Source organism: Triturus cristatus, chromosome 5_1 (assembly GCF_964204655.1).
Source record: "Triturus cristatus chromosome 5_1, aTriCri1.1, whole genome shotgun sequence".
Taxonomy (NCBI): Eukaryota; Metazoa; Chordata; class Amphibia; order Caudata; family Salamandridae; genus Triturus; species Triturus cristatus.
In genome coordinates, this window is record NC_140587.1 from 30,518,023 (window position 1) to 30,530,725 (window position 12,703).

Sequence of the window (12,703 nt, forward strand, 5' to 3'; positions counted from 1 at the left end):
CTTTAACGTACAAAACTGTGTAAAAAGCAACTATATTTACAAGGCAGCAATACGCCAAAAAGTGGCCTAGTGCTGCCTGGTAAATATAGAGCAGGCTCCTGCGCCACCGAGAGCCACAAAAAGTGATGTTCCAGAGGCGCAGCCTTATTGTAAATGAGCCCCATAGTCCTTAAGTGCAGGCAAATTGCACCTAGCCACAACAGCCCTTTCAGTATAAGGCCCCCTAATGCAGACAGCTTGTAGATCCTCAATATGACTATTTCTCCGTGGACACAAATAGTACACACCTGGTGCAGACTCCTCACAGCTCCGTCTCTGTTGATGGTGTCGGACCGCAAACACCAGCAGGTAAATATTCCGACTCCGCTCCGCCCTCTACGAAATGACTACCAAAGTCCCGCCTTTCATCGCAAGAGGGCACAAACACCCACGCAGATATCGTGGGTGCCGCGGGCCTTGGGTCGTGACCGTGAACACCATGGAAAGTAAATAACACCATGTCTTCAGTTGGTTGCGCAGCACAACAAAGCGCGGGCCGAGTCGGTGTCTGTCGGTGCTCAGAATTATCTTTAATAACATAGTAACTAACAGAGCGTTTAAAACTGACGACAATGCATACACAGCCCAGGGCTCCCGCAGAGGGGAAGGACATCTCACGTGCAGGAAACAGACGCTGTGAAACCCCGAAGTGCATGTGTTTGACTTGTGAGAATAACGTCAAATGTTTTCTATTGCAACTGTTGCTTCCTTCTTGAAAGCTGCTGGCTTCAAGCATGACAACCGCGCACTAATGCAGTAGATATATGAAGCTTTTGTCGAAAACACTATAAAATACTTCAATGTTTTCATTCAAAGACTCTCAATTAATGAAGGCTAATCTACGCTAGACCCTGGAAAGAACATTATGCAGTTCTCTGCTGTATTTCTATGTGTTCATATGTATTAATGTTACTGAGTAAAGCTTTAAACTAGGATCCTTGGCTGTCATGCATTAGCAGGAATGCTTTGTTCTTCCCCTTTGCACCTTCAAATGTCACTTTATTTGTAGAAACATATCCAGCAGGGAGCACCAACGTCTGGCCGGGACCACACCACTCTCAATTGAGCGCCAGTGCGTAAAATGAAGCAAACAGATCACCTGTTCTGTTACCTCTTTGGTACACCAAGTGTGCCCTCTTTGAACAAACACTGGACCGCTGCCCCTCTAATGGGTGTACACATAGAGGGATGGTGGCAGCCTTCCATCTTCTCTGAATTCATAGTTGTGAGCAGAATTTGTTTATCTCCATCACTAGAATTGACATACTGGCCCACTCATGTAAAGTTCCTCTTCTGTGCTCTTACCCAGATCCTAATACGCAAAGTATATATTGCTTATGCTTCTGCATGTAGCCTGTGTGGAGCATGTGTGAACTGAGTAAGTAAACCAGAGTAACCTGAGTCATGGATATATTTTAGATGCTCAGTGCATAGATAATCATTGACACTGGTCGGGGAAAAAACCTTAACCAGGAGGAAAAACAAAAACGGGCAGTATGGGCTAGAGACACAGCCAACCTCATCACCCAAACACTAAATTACAATTTACAATATATACATTGCTGTCAATATTGTATGTACAGCATTTACTTCTATTCTGCATTGATGTACTTTTTTTTTCAAGTCAAACACTGGTTTGAATAATTCATTTACAATACCAATGTGTGTTCATGGATTTGGAATTATGAACCTGCACAACTCCACACTGCCTCCCTGAGAAGCCTGCCATGGCTCACTGTAAGATGTGGAGTCACCAGGCCTTAAGGGGGTAACGTGACACGAGCGGCTGGGCACCCAAAGGCTTATGTGTTAAGCGACCATACAACACACACATCCTCTGAAGCAGGGAACGCACACAATAAGGGACGCCACACAGTAAGGTGAATGCACATTAATCAGATTTATCTAGTCAAATAGGCACACACAGTTTCTTAGATGGCAATGGGTCTCACTTGAACACATTAGCATTCGAATTACCACATTTCACTACGGTCACATCACCAGTACCTGAATATCTTAGCGTGGGCTTCACCAGTACTTCGTTCTACTACAGTGGGCCACACATGTATACCTCAGCGTCAATTTCCAGAGGGCTGCCTCAGGCTCCAGGGGCGATACCTGGCGAATCTGGGGGAAGCGGTAACACAGCAATTAACTGGCGCTGCGCCCCTTCCACTACTAAGTCTCACTCTTCTGTGGCACCCCGCGCGGTATCTAGCGCAGTGAAATGGGGTTGGTGCATGTAGCACCACCTTTTGGGCGAATCGCGCGTCAAGGCAGGCCTGGCAAGCCTATCCCTACCTTGGGCCTTCCCAGTGCTGCGGGGCAGGGCCTGCATACACGGCACTACTGGTATTTACAAGGAATCAAATGCTCCTGAACATAACTTGGGGGTAAAGCACTTCTTGTATACATTAAGCATTGCATATATGCACCCTCTTGAGCACAACGTGAGAGTAAAGCACTCCTCGTGTACAGCAAGCATTAGACACTCCTGAGCATAACGTGAGGATAAAGCGTTACTCGTATACGTAACACATTGAGCACTTCTGAACACAACTTGAGGAAAAAGCGCTACTCGTACACAGAACACATTGAGCACTTGTGAACACAACTTGAGCATAAAGCGCTACTCGTACACAGAACGCATTGAGCACTTGTGAACTCAACTTGAGGATAAAGCGCTACTCGTACACAGAACTCATTGAGCACTTGTGAACACAACTTGAGGATAAAGCGCTACTCGTACACAGAACGCATTCAGCAGACACGCGGCAGTCCGCAGGCAAGAGTAATCCCACGGAGGGGGAATTCAAGTTCCGGATTGAAGGAGGGACTCCAGCGGAGGGGGGAAAATCATAGTCTCCACATGCGGTGTCGTTCCCACTCGGCAGGGGGCGCACCGGGGCCTTCCCAACCCTCCCGGGGTGCAGGGGGGTGAGTCCCAGGCCTCCACATGGCCACGCTACCTCCCAGCCCCCGGGGGTTACCTCGTTCTCGTCGTCTGGCACAGCTCCGGGCCCCTCACTCGATGCGCGCAGCGGCGTGGGACACGGCACGGCCACTCACTCCTCTTCACACAGCTGCGACGGCAGCGACGGGGCTCCAGGCTTCTCCGCGGGCCCCGACTCGGTGATTGCACAACCCTCAGGCCTCCGGGCCGCGGCGGTGATCGCGCTTCTGGTCCTCGCGCCAGGAGGGGGGGTCACAAATTAAGCGGGAGCACTGCCAGCTCCGTGCTCGATGGGGGATTAACGCGGGGGATCCCAGGCCAGGTTTGGGAGCGCAGGGGACACAGCGCTAGTACCTGGTTGATCCCCAGCAGTCAGGCAATCAGTCTTCGCATGAAGTTTCAGTATTCAGCTTTGGCATGAAGTTTCAGTATTCAGTCTTTGTCATGAAGTTTCAGTATTCAGTCTTTGCGGCGCAGATGACTCTGGCGCCCTTGGGGGGTTCTGTTCCTTGGGGGTAGGGAATGAGCTGGTGACTAGGTCCTTCATAGTCAGCCTGGGCAGAGGTTCCCTGTGTCCTCCTACTGCTGGGCAAGATCAGTGGGCTTTACAGGATCCCTCACTCACTTAAGAGGCAGCACCTAAATCCTGTCACTCTCAGAGGCATAAGTCCCTGGCTAGGCCCTACCGCCTAAAACTCCTGCGTGGATTCTCCAGCTCTGCTTTACCCCAACTGGCCAACTAACTAGAAAAAGTTCCTTCCCTCACTTAAGTAGCCCTAGATCAGGAGACCTCTAGCCAAGGCGGCAAAAGTAAAAACCACACTTCCCTTCTAGAAGGTTCCAGCACATTCCAGGAGCTTCCCCATTCTACCTCTGGGACAAAAACGGCGGGCTGGTGTCGCAACATTGTTGTGGGGTTCCAGCCAGCTCCTGGCAGCTAGGGTGCTACTAATAAAGACCACTCTGCAGTAGCAGGGGCCTGTGGCAGCCATCTTGGGAGAAGGGAGCACCTGCACCTTAACACTGATTGGCAATGAAAAGGCTGCCGGAGACCTAGTCCAACATAAAAATGAGGGTGGAAAAAATGAGGCACGATCAAAAATAGATGGGGAGACCACCCTAGGGCTGACAGGTCTAACACTCACCAACTCTAGCCTGCTTAATCAGAGGCAAATGCCCTCATACTCCATGATCGACGCCCAGCAGCCCATGCTTGCCCCATGGCCCATGGAGCAGGGTAAATTAGTGCACCACCCCTTTATATGCAAGGTATATACTCAAGTGTGTTTAACCATATTAATCTGCATGCCTTACGTTAACCAATTGTAGTGAGTGGCTAACAGGCATCTAACGTTGCCCAGATGATTGCTCTTTTGCCAACAGTGGGAAGCTAGGGAGTCCAGAGACCACTTCCCCCAGGTTAGTTCACTTGGTGGAAAATGATATGAGGAAGCCATCTAGAATCTTCTGTCATGCTTTAATTGTGTAATCCATAGAATAGTAAAGCAGAAGATTTTCTGATTTTGCTAAGAGAAGACATGCCCTCAACTCTAATTTTCCCTCATTAGGTGTTGAGCTTCATCCTTGACCACTCATGCTTTCCTTTTGAATTTTAAATTTGGTTCATCTGATGCTTACACCTTCCTCAGAGAGCACCCCCTTGACAATTTCAATACTTTATTTAGAACATTGAAGTTCCTTTACAGAACCTGCTTAGTTGATATTTTGTTTGTTGTATGTGATAATATTTTGTATCTTTTTCCTAATCAAATACAAATTCAGACTGCATCACTATATAAATATGTATGCTCTTACCATTTACTTAAAAAAATTTGCTGATTGATTTTATTTGGAACCAATATTTAAATTATTCATAAACCCATAAGGTTTGGAAACCATTCTCTTATTTGTTTCTGTGGAGCCATATTGGTTTTACTGTATTTGAAACATTTTCCTGCTGTTAGCTCCTTTTGTGCCCAAAGTCGACAATCAAAGATGCATACAACTAGTAGAGAGATTCTTTTGATGACTTTATCAAGAGACCGAGATTCAATAAACCCTGCTCGATCACACTCCATCAGGATCTCACACCAGGTGATTGTGCCTAATTACTGTGTAGCTTTGTGATGAGGCATGAAACTGTCTATCACAAAGTCACCCCATGTGAGTTGACAGGTCTGGGTTTTATCAACATATAGAGATCCTCTTTGATAATGGAGAAGTGAGTACGTCTTTCCATGATTTCCTCAATGACCCATTTATGTCTGTTGCAAAATAACTCTTGGGTAAAAAGTAAGGTTATTTTAAGGAGTTTTTCAATCACAAGAATAAATGTTCTCCATGTTCTCTGTCAATTGCACTCCACTTCTGTTATCGGTAAAGTAACCTCCAGCTAATGAAGGCTACTGGTTGGTTTAGGCTCCCTTCATTTAGTTGTGTGAGTACCGCCCCCACCATGCTCTGAAGAGCTGCCCGCACAGCATTATTCTCTGAGAAATCGGGTGCCTTGAGCACATGAGTCACACACATGGCTGCCTTCAGGGCATCAAAAGCAGTCTGACAAGCCTCAGTCCAAATCACTTTCCTGGGCCGCTTCCTGGAAAATAGCTCAGTCAATGGGGCAACAATGGTGCTATAGCCCTTGACAAATCTCCTGTAATAACCTGTGAGACCTAAGAAGGTTCTCACCTCAGTTTGGATTTTGAGGGACTCCCAAGCCAGAATGGTGTCAATCTTGGGTTGCAGATACACAACCGGGCCGCCTCTTACCTGGTGTCCCAAGTACACCAAATACCCCTGCCCTATCTGGCACTTAGTTGCCTTGATAGTGAGGCCTGCCTTCTTCAGAGCCTTCAACACTTTCAAGACATGTTGCAAGTGATCCTCCCAATTGGAACTGAACATTGCACTGTTGATGGTCTGTCCAGATTCTTCCGTCTTACTGATGAGAACTCTCAGGGGGTTGGGTAGTTCTCCCTACTTTCAGCTGGAGGGGACACATGTTAGACCTGGGATCCTTGTCCTGGTTTCCCCAGTCTTTTTTCCTCTAACTCCTATATTTCTGACTATATGCTGGACTTTGCTGTTGCTAGTTTGTGTACTATGGGCACTTTACTACTGTTAAACAGTGCTAAAGTGCAAGTGCTCCCTGTGCAAATTGTGATTGGTTATCCATGATTGGCATATTTGAAGTACTGGCAAGCCACTATCTGTGCCCAGGGCCTGTAAATCAAATCCTACTAGTGGGCCTACAGCACTGATTGTGCCACCCCCATGAGTAGCCCTGTATACTTGTCTAAACTGCCATGTCGACCTGGCAAGTGAACCCACAGTGTATGTCAAAGGTAGAACATGTACTGGTGTGTTTTACATGTCCTGATAGGGAAATGCTGCCAATTTTGCATTTGATGATTACAAGATTGCAAGGTATATCTCTCCTACAGGTTATCATCGGAGCAGCCTTGTAACATCTTATAAGTGTAATTTTCAATAGGGAAGAGAGAGGGATTTTGAGTTTGAGTCCTCTGAACTTAGGATTTTAAAATACATCGTTCAATGTGGGTGGTTTTAAATTGTGTGTTTGAAAATTGCATTTTTGGAAAGTGGATGTTTTCTTGCTTAAGCGTCCTGTGCCTCTGACTGCCTGTGGAATCACGTCTGGTTTACACTGACAGCTGGGTTGTTTGTGCATTCATTCTAGACAGTCACACAAAGGGAGTTGAGGTGTGCCCTGACTGATGGATCTCCCTGAGCTAGAGTGATGGGAGGAGTTGTCACTGACACCCAAATAGGGCTGTACTTGGCCTCTCACAATTGTGTCTCGGCCCTCTGTAGTGCATCTAGAGTCAGGACTACCCTTTAAATTTTGGCTACTTCGAGGGCCAAAAAAGGGATATGTATTGGAGCTGTAACCCCAGACCTTTAGAACACTTTTAGATCAAGAGGAAACTCTGCCAAGAGGACGATTTGGAGTAATGTTAGGAGAAGTACTGCCCCTTTGCTGTGTCTTTCTTTGCTAGGTTGGCCTGCACTGACTGCTTAAGTCTTGGAGACGACAGAGACTGCACTTTGCAGCTGTATCCTGCTTGAGAAGATTCTACAAGGGCTTGTGTGTGGCACCTAGGAGAGACCTTAGGAGTGATATATTTATATATATATTATCTACTGGCGGTCGTCATAGTTAGGACGCTCCTTTTTACAACACTCTGCTATGAAGCTCTGTGGCGCTCACTGGATGTACCTAGTGGGCTAGTTGGACTCCACTGACCCTCAAGATTGAAGGGGAATTATTTACCCAACTTAAAATGCGCCACAGGGCATGTTTGCACAGTGGTGAAGGGAGGCGATGGTGTAGGAAAGTTGCTCTATATATACTGGACCGAAGTAAAATCAGCCAAACTACGAATTCCGATTTACTCACCTGTTATCAGGAGAGACCTCAGTGCTGCATGTTTGAGCCCAGTACTGATCCTGAAAAGTAATTCTAACCGTGCTTACCAGTAACTACAATTTCCTTCCATAGGATATCATCGCCTGCTTTTTGCTGAAAAAGTTTCAAAGTGTCGATTTTTGAAACTTACAAATATTGCTCTAAAATCAGCCAAACTACGAATTCCAATTTACTCACCTGTTATCAGGAAGGACCTCAGTGCTGAATCTTTAAGGCCAGTACTGATCCTGAAAAGTAATTCTAACCATACTTACCAGTAACTTGAATTTCCTTCCATAGGCTAACATTGACTGGTTTCACTTGGAAATTCTTCTAAGTGTGGAGTTTTGGAACTTTAAAATATTCCTCCAAAAACAGGCGAACTACGAATTCCGATTTACTCACATGTTATCAGGAGAGAACTCAGTCAATCAATCAATCAATCAATCAAAGACATTTATAGAGCGCACTACCTACCCGTAGGGTCTCAAGGCGCTGGGGGGGGGGGGGGTGCCGCTACTGCTCGAACAGCCATGTCTTGAGCTTCTTCCTGAAGGAGAGGTGGTCTTGGGTCAGGCGCAGGTCGGCCGGGAGGGAGTTCCAGGTCTTGGCGGCCAGGTAGAAGGACCTTCCTCCTGTAGTGGCTCTGCGGATGCGTGGGACGGCGGCGAGGGCGTGGCTGGCAGATCGGAGGTGGCGTTTGGGAGCGTAGAAGTTGATGCGGTTGTTGAGGTAGCTCGGGCCTTGATCGTGGAGAGCTTTGTGTGCGTGGGTAAGGAGGCGGAAGGTGATTCTCTTGTTGACCGGGAGCCAGTGCAGGTCTCTTAGGTGTCCGGAGATGTGGCTGTGTCGTGGGATGTCGAGGATGAGTCTGGCTGAGGCGTTCTGGATGCGCTGGAGTCTCTTCTGGATCTTGGCGGTGGTTCCGGCGTAGAGTGCGTTGCCGTAGTCCAGTTGGCTGGTGACGAGGGCCTGGGTGACGGTCTTCCTGGTCTCTGTGGGGATCCACCAGAAGATCTTCCGAAGCATGCGCAGGATGTTGAAGCACGACGAGGAGACGGCGTTGACTTGCCTGGTCATGGAGAGGGAGGAGTCCAGGATGAAACCCAGGTTGCGTGCGTGGTCCGTCGGTTTGGGTGCGGTGCCCAGGGCGGGGGGCCACCAGGAGTCGTCCCAGGCGGAGGGCGAGGAGCCCAGGATGAGGACCTCCGTCTTATCTGAGTTCAGTTTCAGGCGGCTCGTCGTCATCCACTCGGCTACCTCTCTCATCCCTTCGTGCAGGTTGGCTCTGGCGGCGGCGGGGTCGTTGGTCAGGGAGAGGATCAGCTGGGTGTCGTCGGCATAGGAGATTATGTTGAGGTTGTGTTGGCGTGCGATGGCCGCGAGGGGGCTCATGTAGACGTTGAAGAGAGTAGGGCTCAGCGAGGATCCTTGAGGGACGCCGCAGATGACTTCGGTGGCCTCTGACTTGTACGGTGGTAGGCGGACTCTTTGTGTTCTTCCGTCGAGGAAGGAGATGATCCATTCCAGTGCCTTCTCCCGGATTCCGACGTTGCTGAGGCGCTGCACTAGGGTGCGGTGGCAGACCGTGTCGAAAGCCGCGGAGAGGTCTAGGAGGATGAGGGCCGCTGTTTCTCCGTTGTCCATCAGGGCTCGGATGTCGTCAGTGGCGGCGATGAGGGCGGTCTCGGAGCTGTGGTTGGCACGGAATCCGGACTGCGATGGGTCGAGGGATCCGTTTGTCTCGAGGAAGGCGGCCAGCTGTTTGTTGACGGTCTTTTCGATGACTTTGGCTGGAAACGGGAGTAGAGAGATGGGGCGGTAATTCTTGAGTTCGGTGGGGTCTGCTGTAGGTTTCTTGAGTAGAGCGCTGAGTTCGGCGTGCTTCCAGCTCTCGGGGAAGGTGGCGGTGTCGAAGGAGGTGTTGATGATGTCCCGCAGGTGGGGTGCGATGACAGCGTCGGCTTTGTTGAAGACGTGGTGAGGGCAGGGGTCGGTCGGAGATCCGGAGTGGACGGAGTTCATCATGTGGACGGTGTCTTCGGTGTTGACCGGGGTCCAGGCGCGGAGGGTGGTGGTGGGTGGCGTTGCTGCGGTCGTGGCGTGCGTCGGTTGAGTGCTGAAGCTGTTGTGTATGTCCGCGATCTTGTTGTGGAAGTAGGAGGCGAGGGAGTTGCAGAGGTCTTGCGATGGGGTGATGTCGTTGTTTCCGGCGTTGGGGTTGGAGAGCTCTTTCACGATGTTGAAGAGTTCCTTGCAGTTGTGTGCGTTGTTGTCCAGTCGGTTCTTGAATGCAGTTTTCTTGGCGGTGCGGATCAATTGGTGGTGTTTCCGGGTGGCGAGCTTGAGGGTGGTCCTGTTGTCCGGCGTGGGTTCCTTTCTCCAGGCTTTCTCGTGGGCTCGGCAGTTCTTCTTGGAGCTCTTGAGTTCGTCGGTGAACCATAGGGCTCTCTTATTACCGGGTCTGCTGGGCGGGGTCCTCAGAGGGGCGAGTTTGTCTGCGCATTTGCTGATCCACTTCGAGAGGTTGTCGGCGGCCTGGCTGGGGTTCGCTGAGCTGGCCGGAGGGTGCTGGCTCAGGGAAGCGGCGAGCTGGTCGGCTGTGATCTTGTTCCAGCTTCTTCGGGCAACCTGTTGCTGGTGGTGGTGGATCGTCGTTCTTCTGAAGGTGAAGTGGATGCATCTGTGGTCCGTCCAGTGGAGTTCTGTGGCGTGGCTGAAGGCGATGTCTTTGCTGGATGAGAAGATGGCGTCGAGTGTGTGTCCGGCGAGGTGGGTGGGGGTGGACACCAGCTGCTTGAGTCCAAGGTTGGCGAGGTTGTCGAGCAGGGTGCTGGTGTTGCAGTCGTTGTTGTTCTCCAGGTGGAAGTTGAAGTCCCCCAGGAGGATGTAGTCAGCGGAGGGGAGGGCGTGCGGGCTGACGAAGTAGGCGATGTCCTCGCTGAATTGAGTGCGTGGTCCCGGGGGTCGGTAGATCAGGGTGCCTCTGAGGGTGGTCTTCGGGTCGGTGTGAATCTGGAAATGCAGGTGTTCGGCGGAGGGTGGGGTGTTGTCGGTGCTGGTCGTGATGCGGATGGTGTTCTTGTGGATGATGGCGATGCCTCCTCCCACCTGGTTGGCGTTGCGGTCCCTCCGGGTGATCTTGTAGCCTTCTGGGTTGGCGATGGCGATGTCGGGCGCTGAGGAGGCGTTCATCGGGTCTCCGTGATGAAGGCAACGTCAGGGGCTGTGGCGTCTAGGAGGTTCCAGAGTTCGATGGCGTGTCTGTGGACGGAGCGGGTGTTGAGCAGGATGCACTTGAGGTGGTTGCTGCTGGTGTTCGGCTTCGGCTTGGCGAGGCAGGTCTGGATGCAGGTGAACTTGCAGGCGTGGCAGCTGAAGGGTCCGTGGGTGCGTCGTGGGGTGGCTTGGTAGCATCCAGGGTGGCGGCGGGGTACGTCAGGCGGGTTGGCCGGGGTCCTCGTGGGCCAGCGGTCCTGGCACTGGGCGCGGTCCAGGCGCGGACGGGCGTAGACGGGCTTGCCTTTGGCGCGCCTTCGGCGCACAATCGGCGCGCCCGCTGCGCGTGACCGCTGCGTGTTCGCACGGTCGCCATATATGGCGAAGTGCGCGGGTGGGCGGAGCAGCTGGGAGGCGGGAGCGGGGAGGGAACAGAAGGAAAAAAGGGGCGGGGTCAGCGGTGGTGGCGGGAAGCGGGGAGCGGGGAGGGAAGACGGAGGGCGGCAACAGGCGGGAAAAGACAGTCAATACGGCGGAAAAAACAACAATGAGCACAAATACAGTTCTACAGGCAATATGGCGGAAAAACAACAATCAGCACAAATAAGCACAAATACAAGTCTGCACAGAGAACCAGGGGCACAGGGAGAGGAGCGCTGATCACGGACCACGCCTCTCGAAGGAGGGGGCGTGGTCACGAGCCGGCAGTCGGGCAGCGAGGCACAAAGGAAGGGGGGGGGCACACGCAGCAGCTGGTGGCCGTGCGGCGCGGGGGTGTCCTAAAACTAGGTCACACTCACCTGCGTCGCACGGTCGCCATATATGGCCAAGTGCGCGGGTGGGCGGAGCAGCTGGGAGGCGGGAGCGGGGAGGGAACAGAAGGAAAAAAGGGGCGGGGTCAGCGGTGGTGGCGGGAAGCGGGGAGCGGGGAGGGAAGACGGAGGGCGGCAACAGGCGGGAAAAAGACAGTCAATACGGCGGAAAAAACAACAATGAGCACAATTACAGTTCTACAGGCAATACGGCGGAAAAACAACAATGAGCACAAATAAGCACAAATACAAGTCTGCACAGAGAACCAGGGGCACAGGGAGAGGAGCGCTGATCACGGACCACGCCGCTCGAAGGAGGGGGCGTGGTCACGAGCCGGCAGTCGGGCAGCGAGGCACAAAGGAAGGGGGGGGCACACGCAGCAGCTGGTGGCCGTGCGGCGCGGGGGTGTCCTAAAACTAGGTCACACTCACCTGCGTCGCACGGTCGCCATATATGGCCAAGTGCGCGGGTGGGCGGAGCAGCTGGGAGGCGGGAGCGGGGAGGGAACAGAAGGAAAAAAGGGGCGGGGTCAGCTGTGGTGGCGGGAAGCGGGGAGCGGGGAGGGAAGACGGAGGGCGGCAACAGGCGGGAAAAAGACAGTCAATACGGCGGAAAAAACAACAATGAGCACAAATACAGTTCTACAGGCAATACGGCGGAAAAACAACAATGAGCACAAATAAGCACAAATACAAGTCTGCACAGAGAACCAGGGGCACAGGGAGAGGAGCGCTGATCACGGACCACGCCGCTCGAAGGAGGGGGCGTGGTCACGAGCCGGCAGTCGGGCAGCGAGGCACAAAGGAAGGGGGGGGCACACGCAGTAGCTGGTGGCCGTGCACTCAGTGCTACATATTTTAGCCTAGCACTGACCCTGAAAAGTAATTCTAAGCGTACTTACCAGTAACTTGTATTTCCTTCCATAGGAATCCATTGTGTGGTTTTCAGCAGAAAAGTTTCTAAGTGTGGAGTTTTGGAACTTAGAAATATTCCTCTAAAATCAGCCGAACTACGAATTCTGATTTACTCACCTGTTATCAGGAGAGAACCCAGTGCTGCATCTTTAAGCCCAGCACTGACCCTGAAAAGTAATTCTAAGCGTACTTACCAGTAACTTGTATTTCCTTCCATAGGAATCCATTGTGTGGTTTTCAGCAGAAACGTTTGTGTGTGAAGTTTTGAAACTTACAAATATTCCTCTAAAATCAGCCGAACTACGAATTCCGATTTACACACCTGTTATGAGGAGA

At 51.3% G+C, this 12,703-nt stretch overlaps 1 protein-coding gene across 1 annotated transcript in view; it reads right to left on the reverse strand.

Moving 5' to 3' along the window:
• LOC146830006 (GTPase IMAP family member 7-like) overlaps positions 1–401 on the reverse strand; it is a 211,798-nt gene extending 211,397 nt beyond the window's left edge. Inside the window, exon 1 of the mRNA XM_085604243.1 lies at positions 288–401. The gene's annotated coding sequence lies outside the window, so the exon portion shown is untranslated. The remainder of the gene's footprint in view (positions 1–287) is intronic.
• Positions 402–12,703: the final 12,302 nt, after the last annotated feature.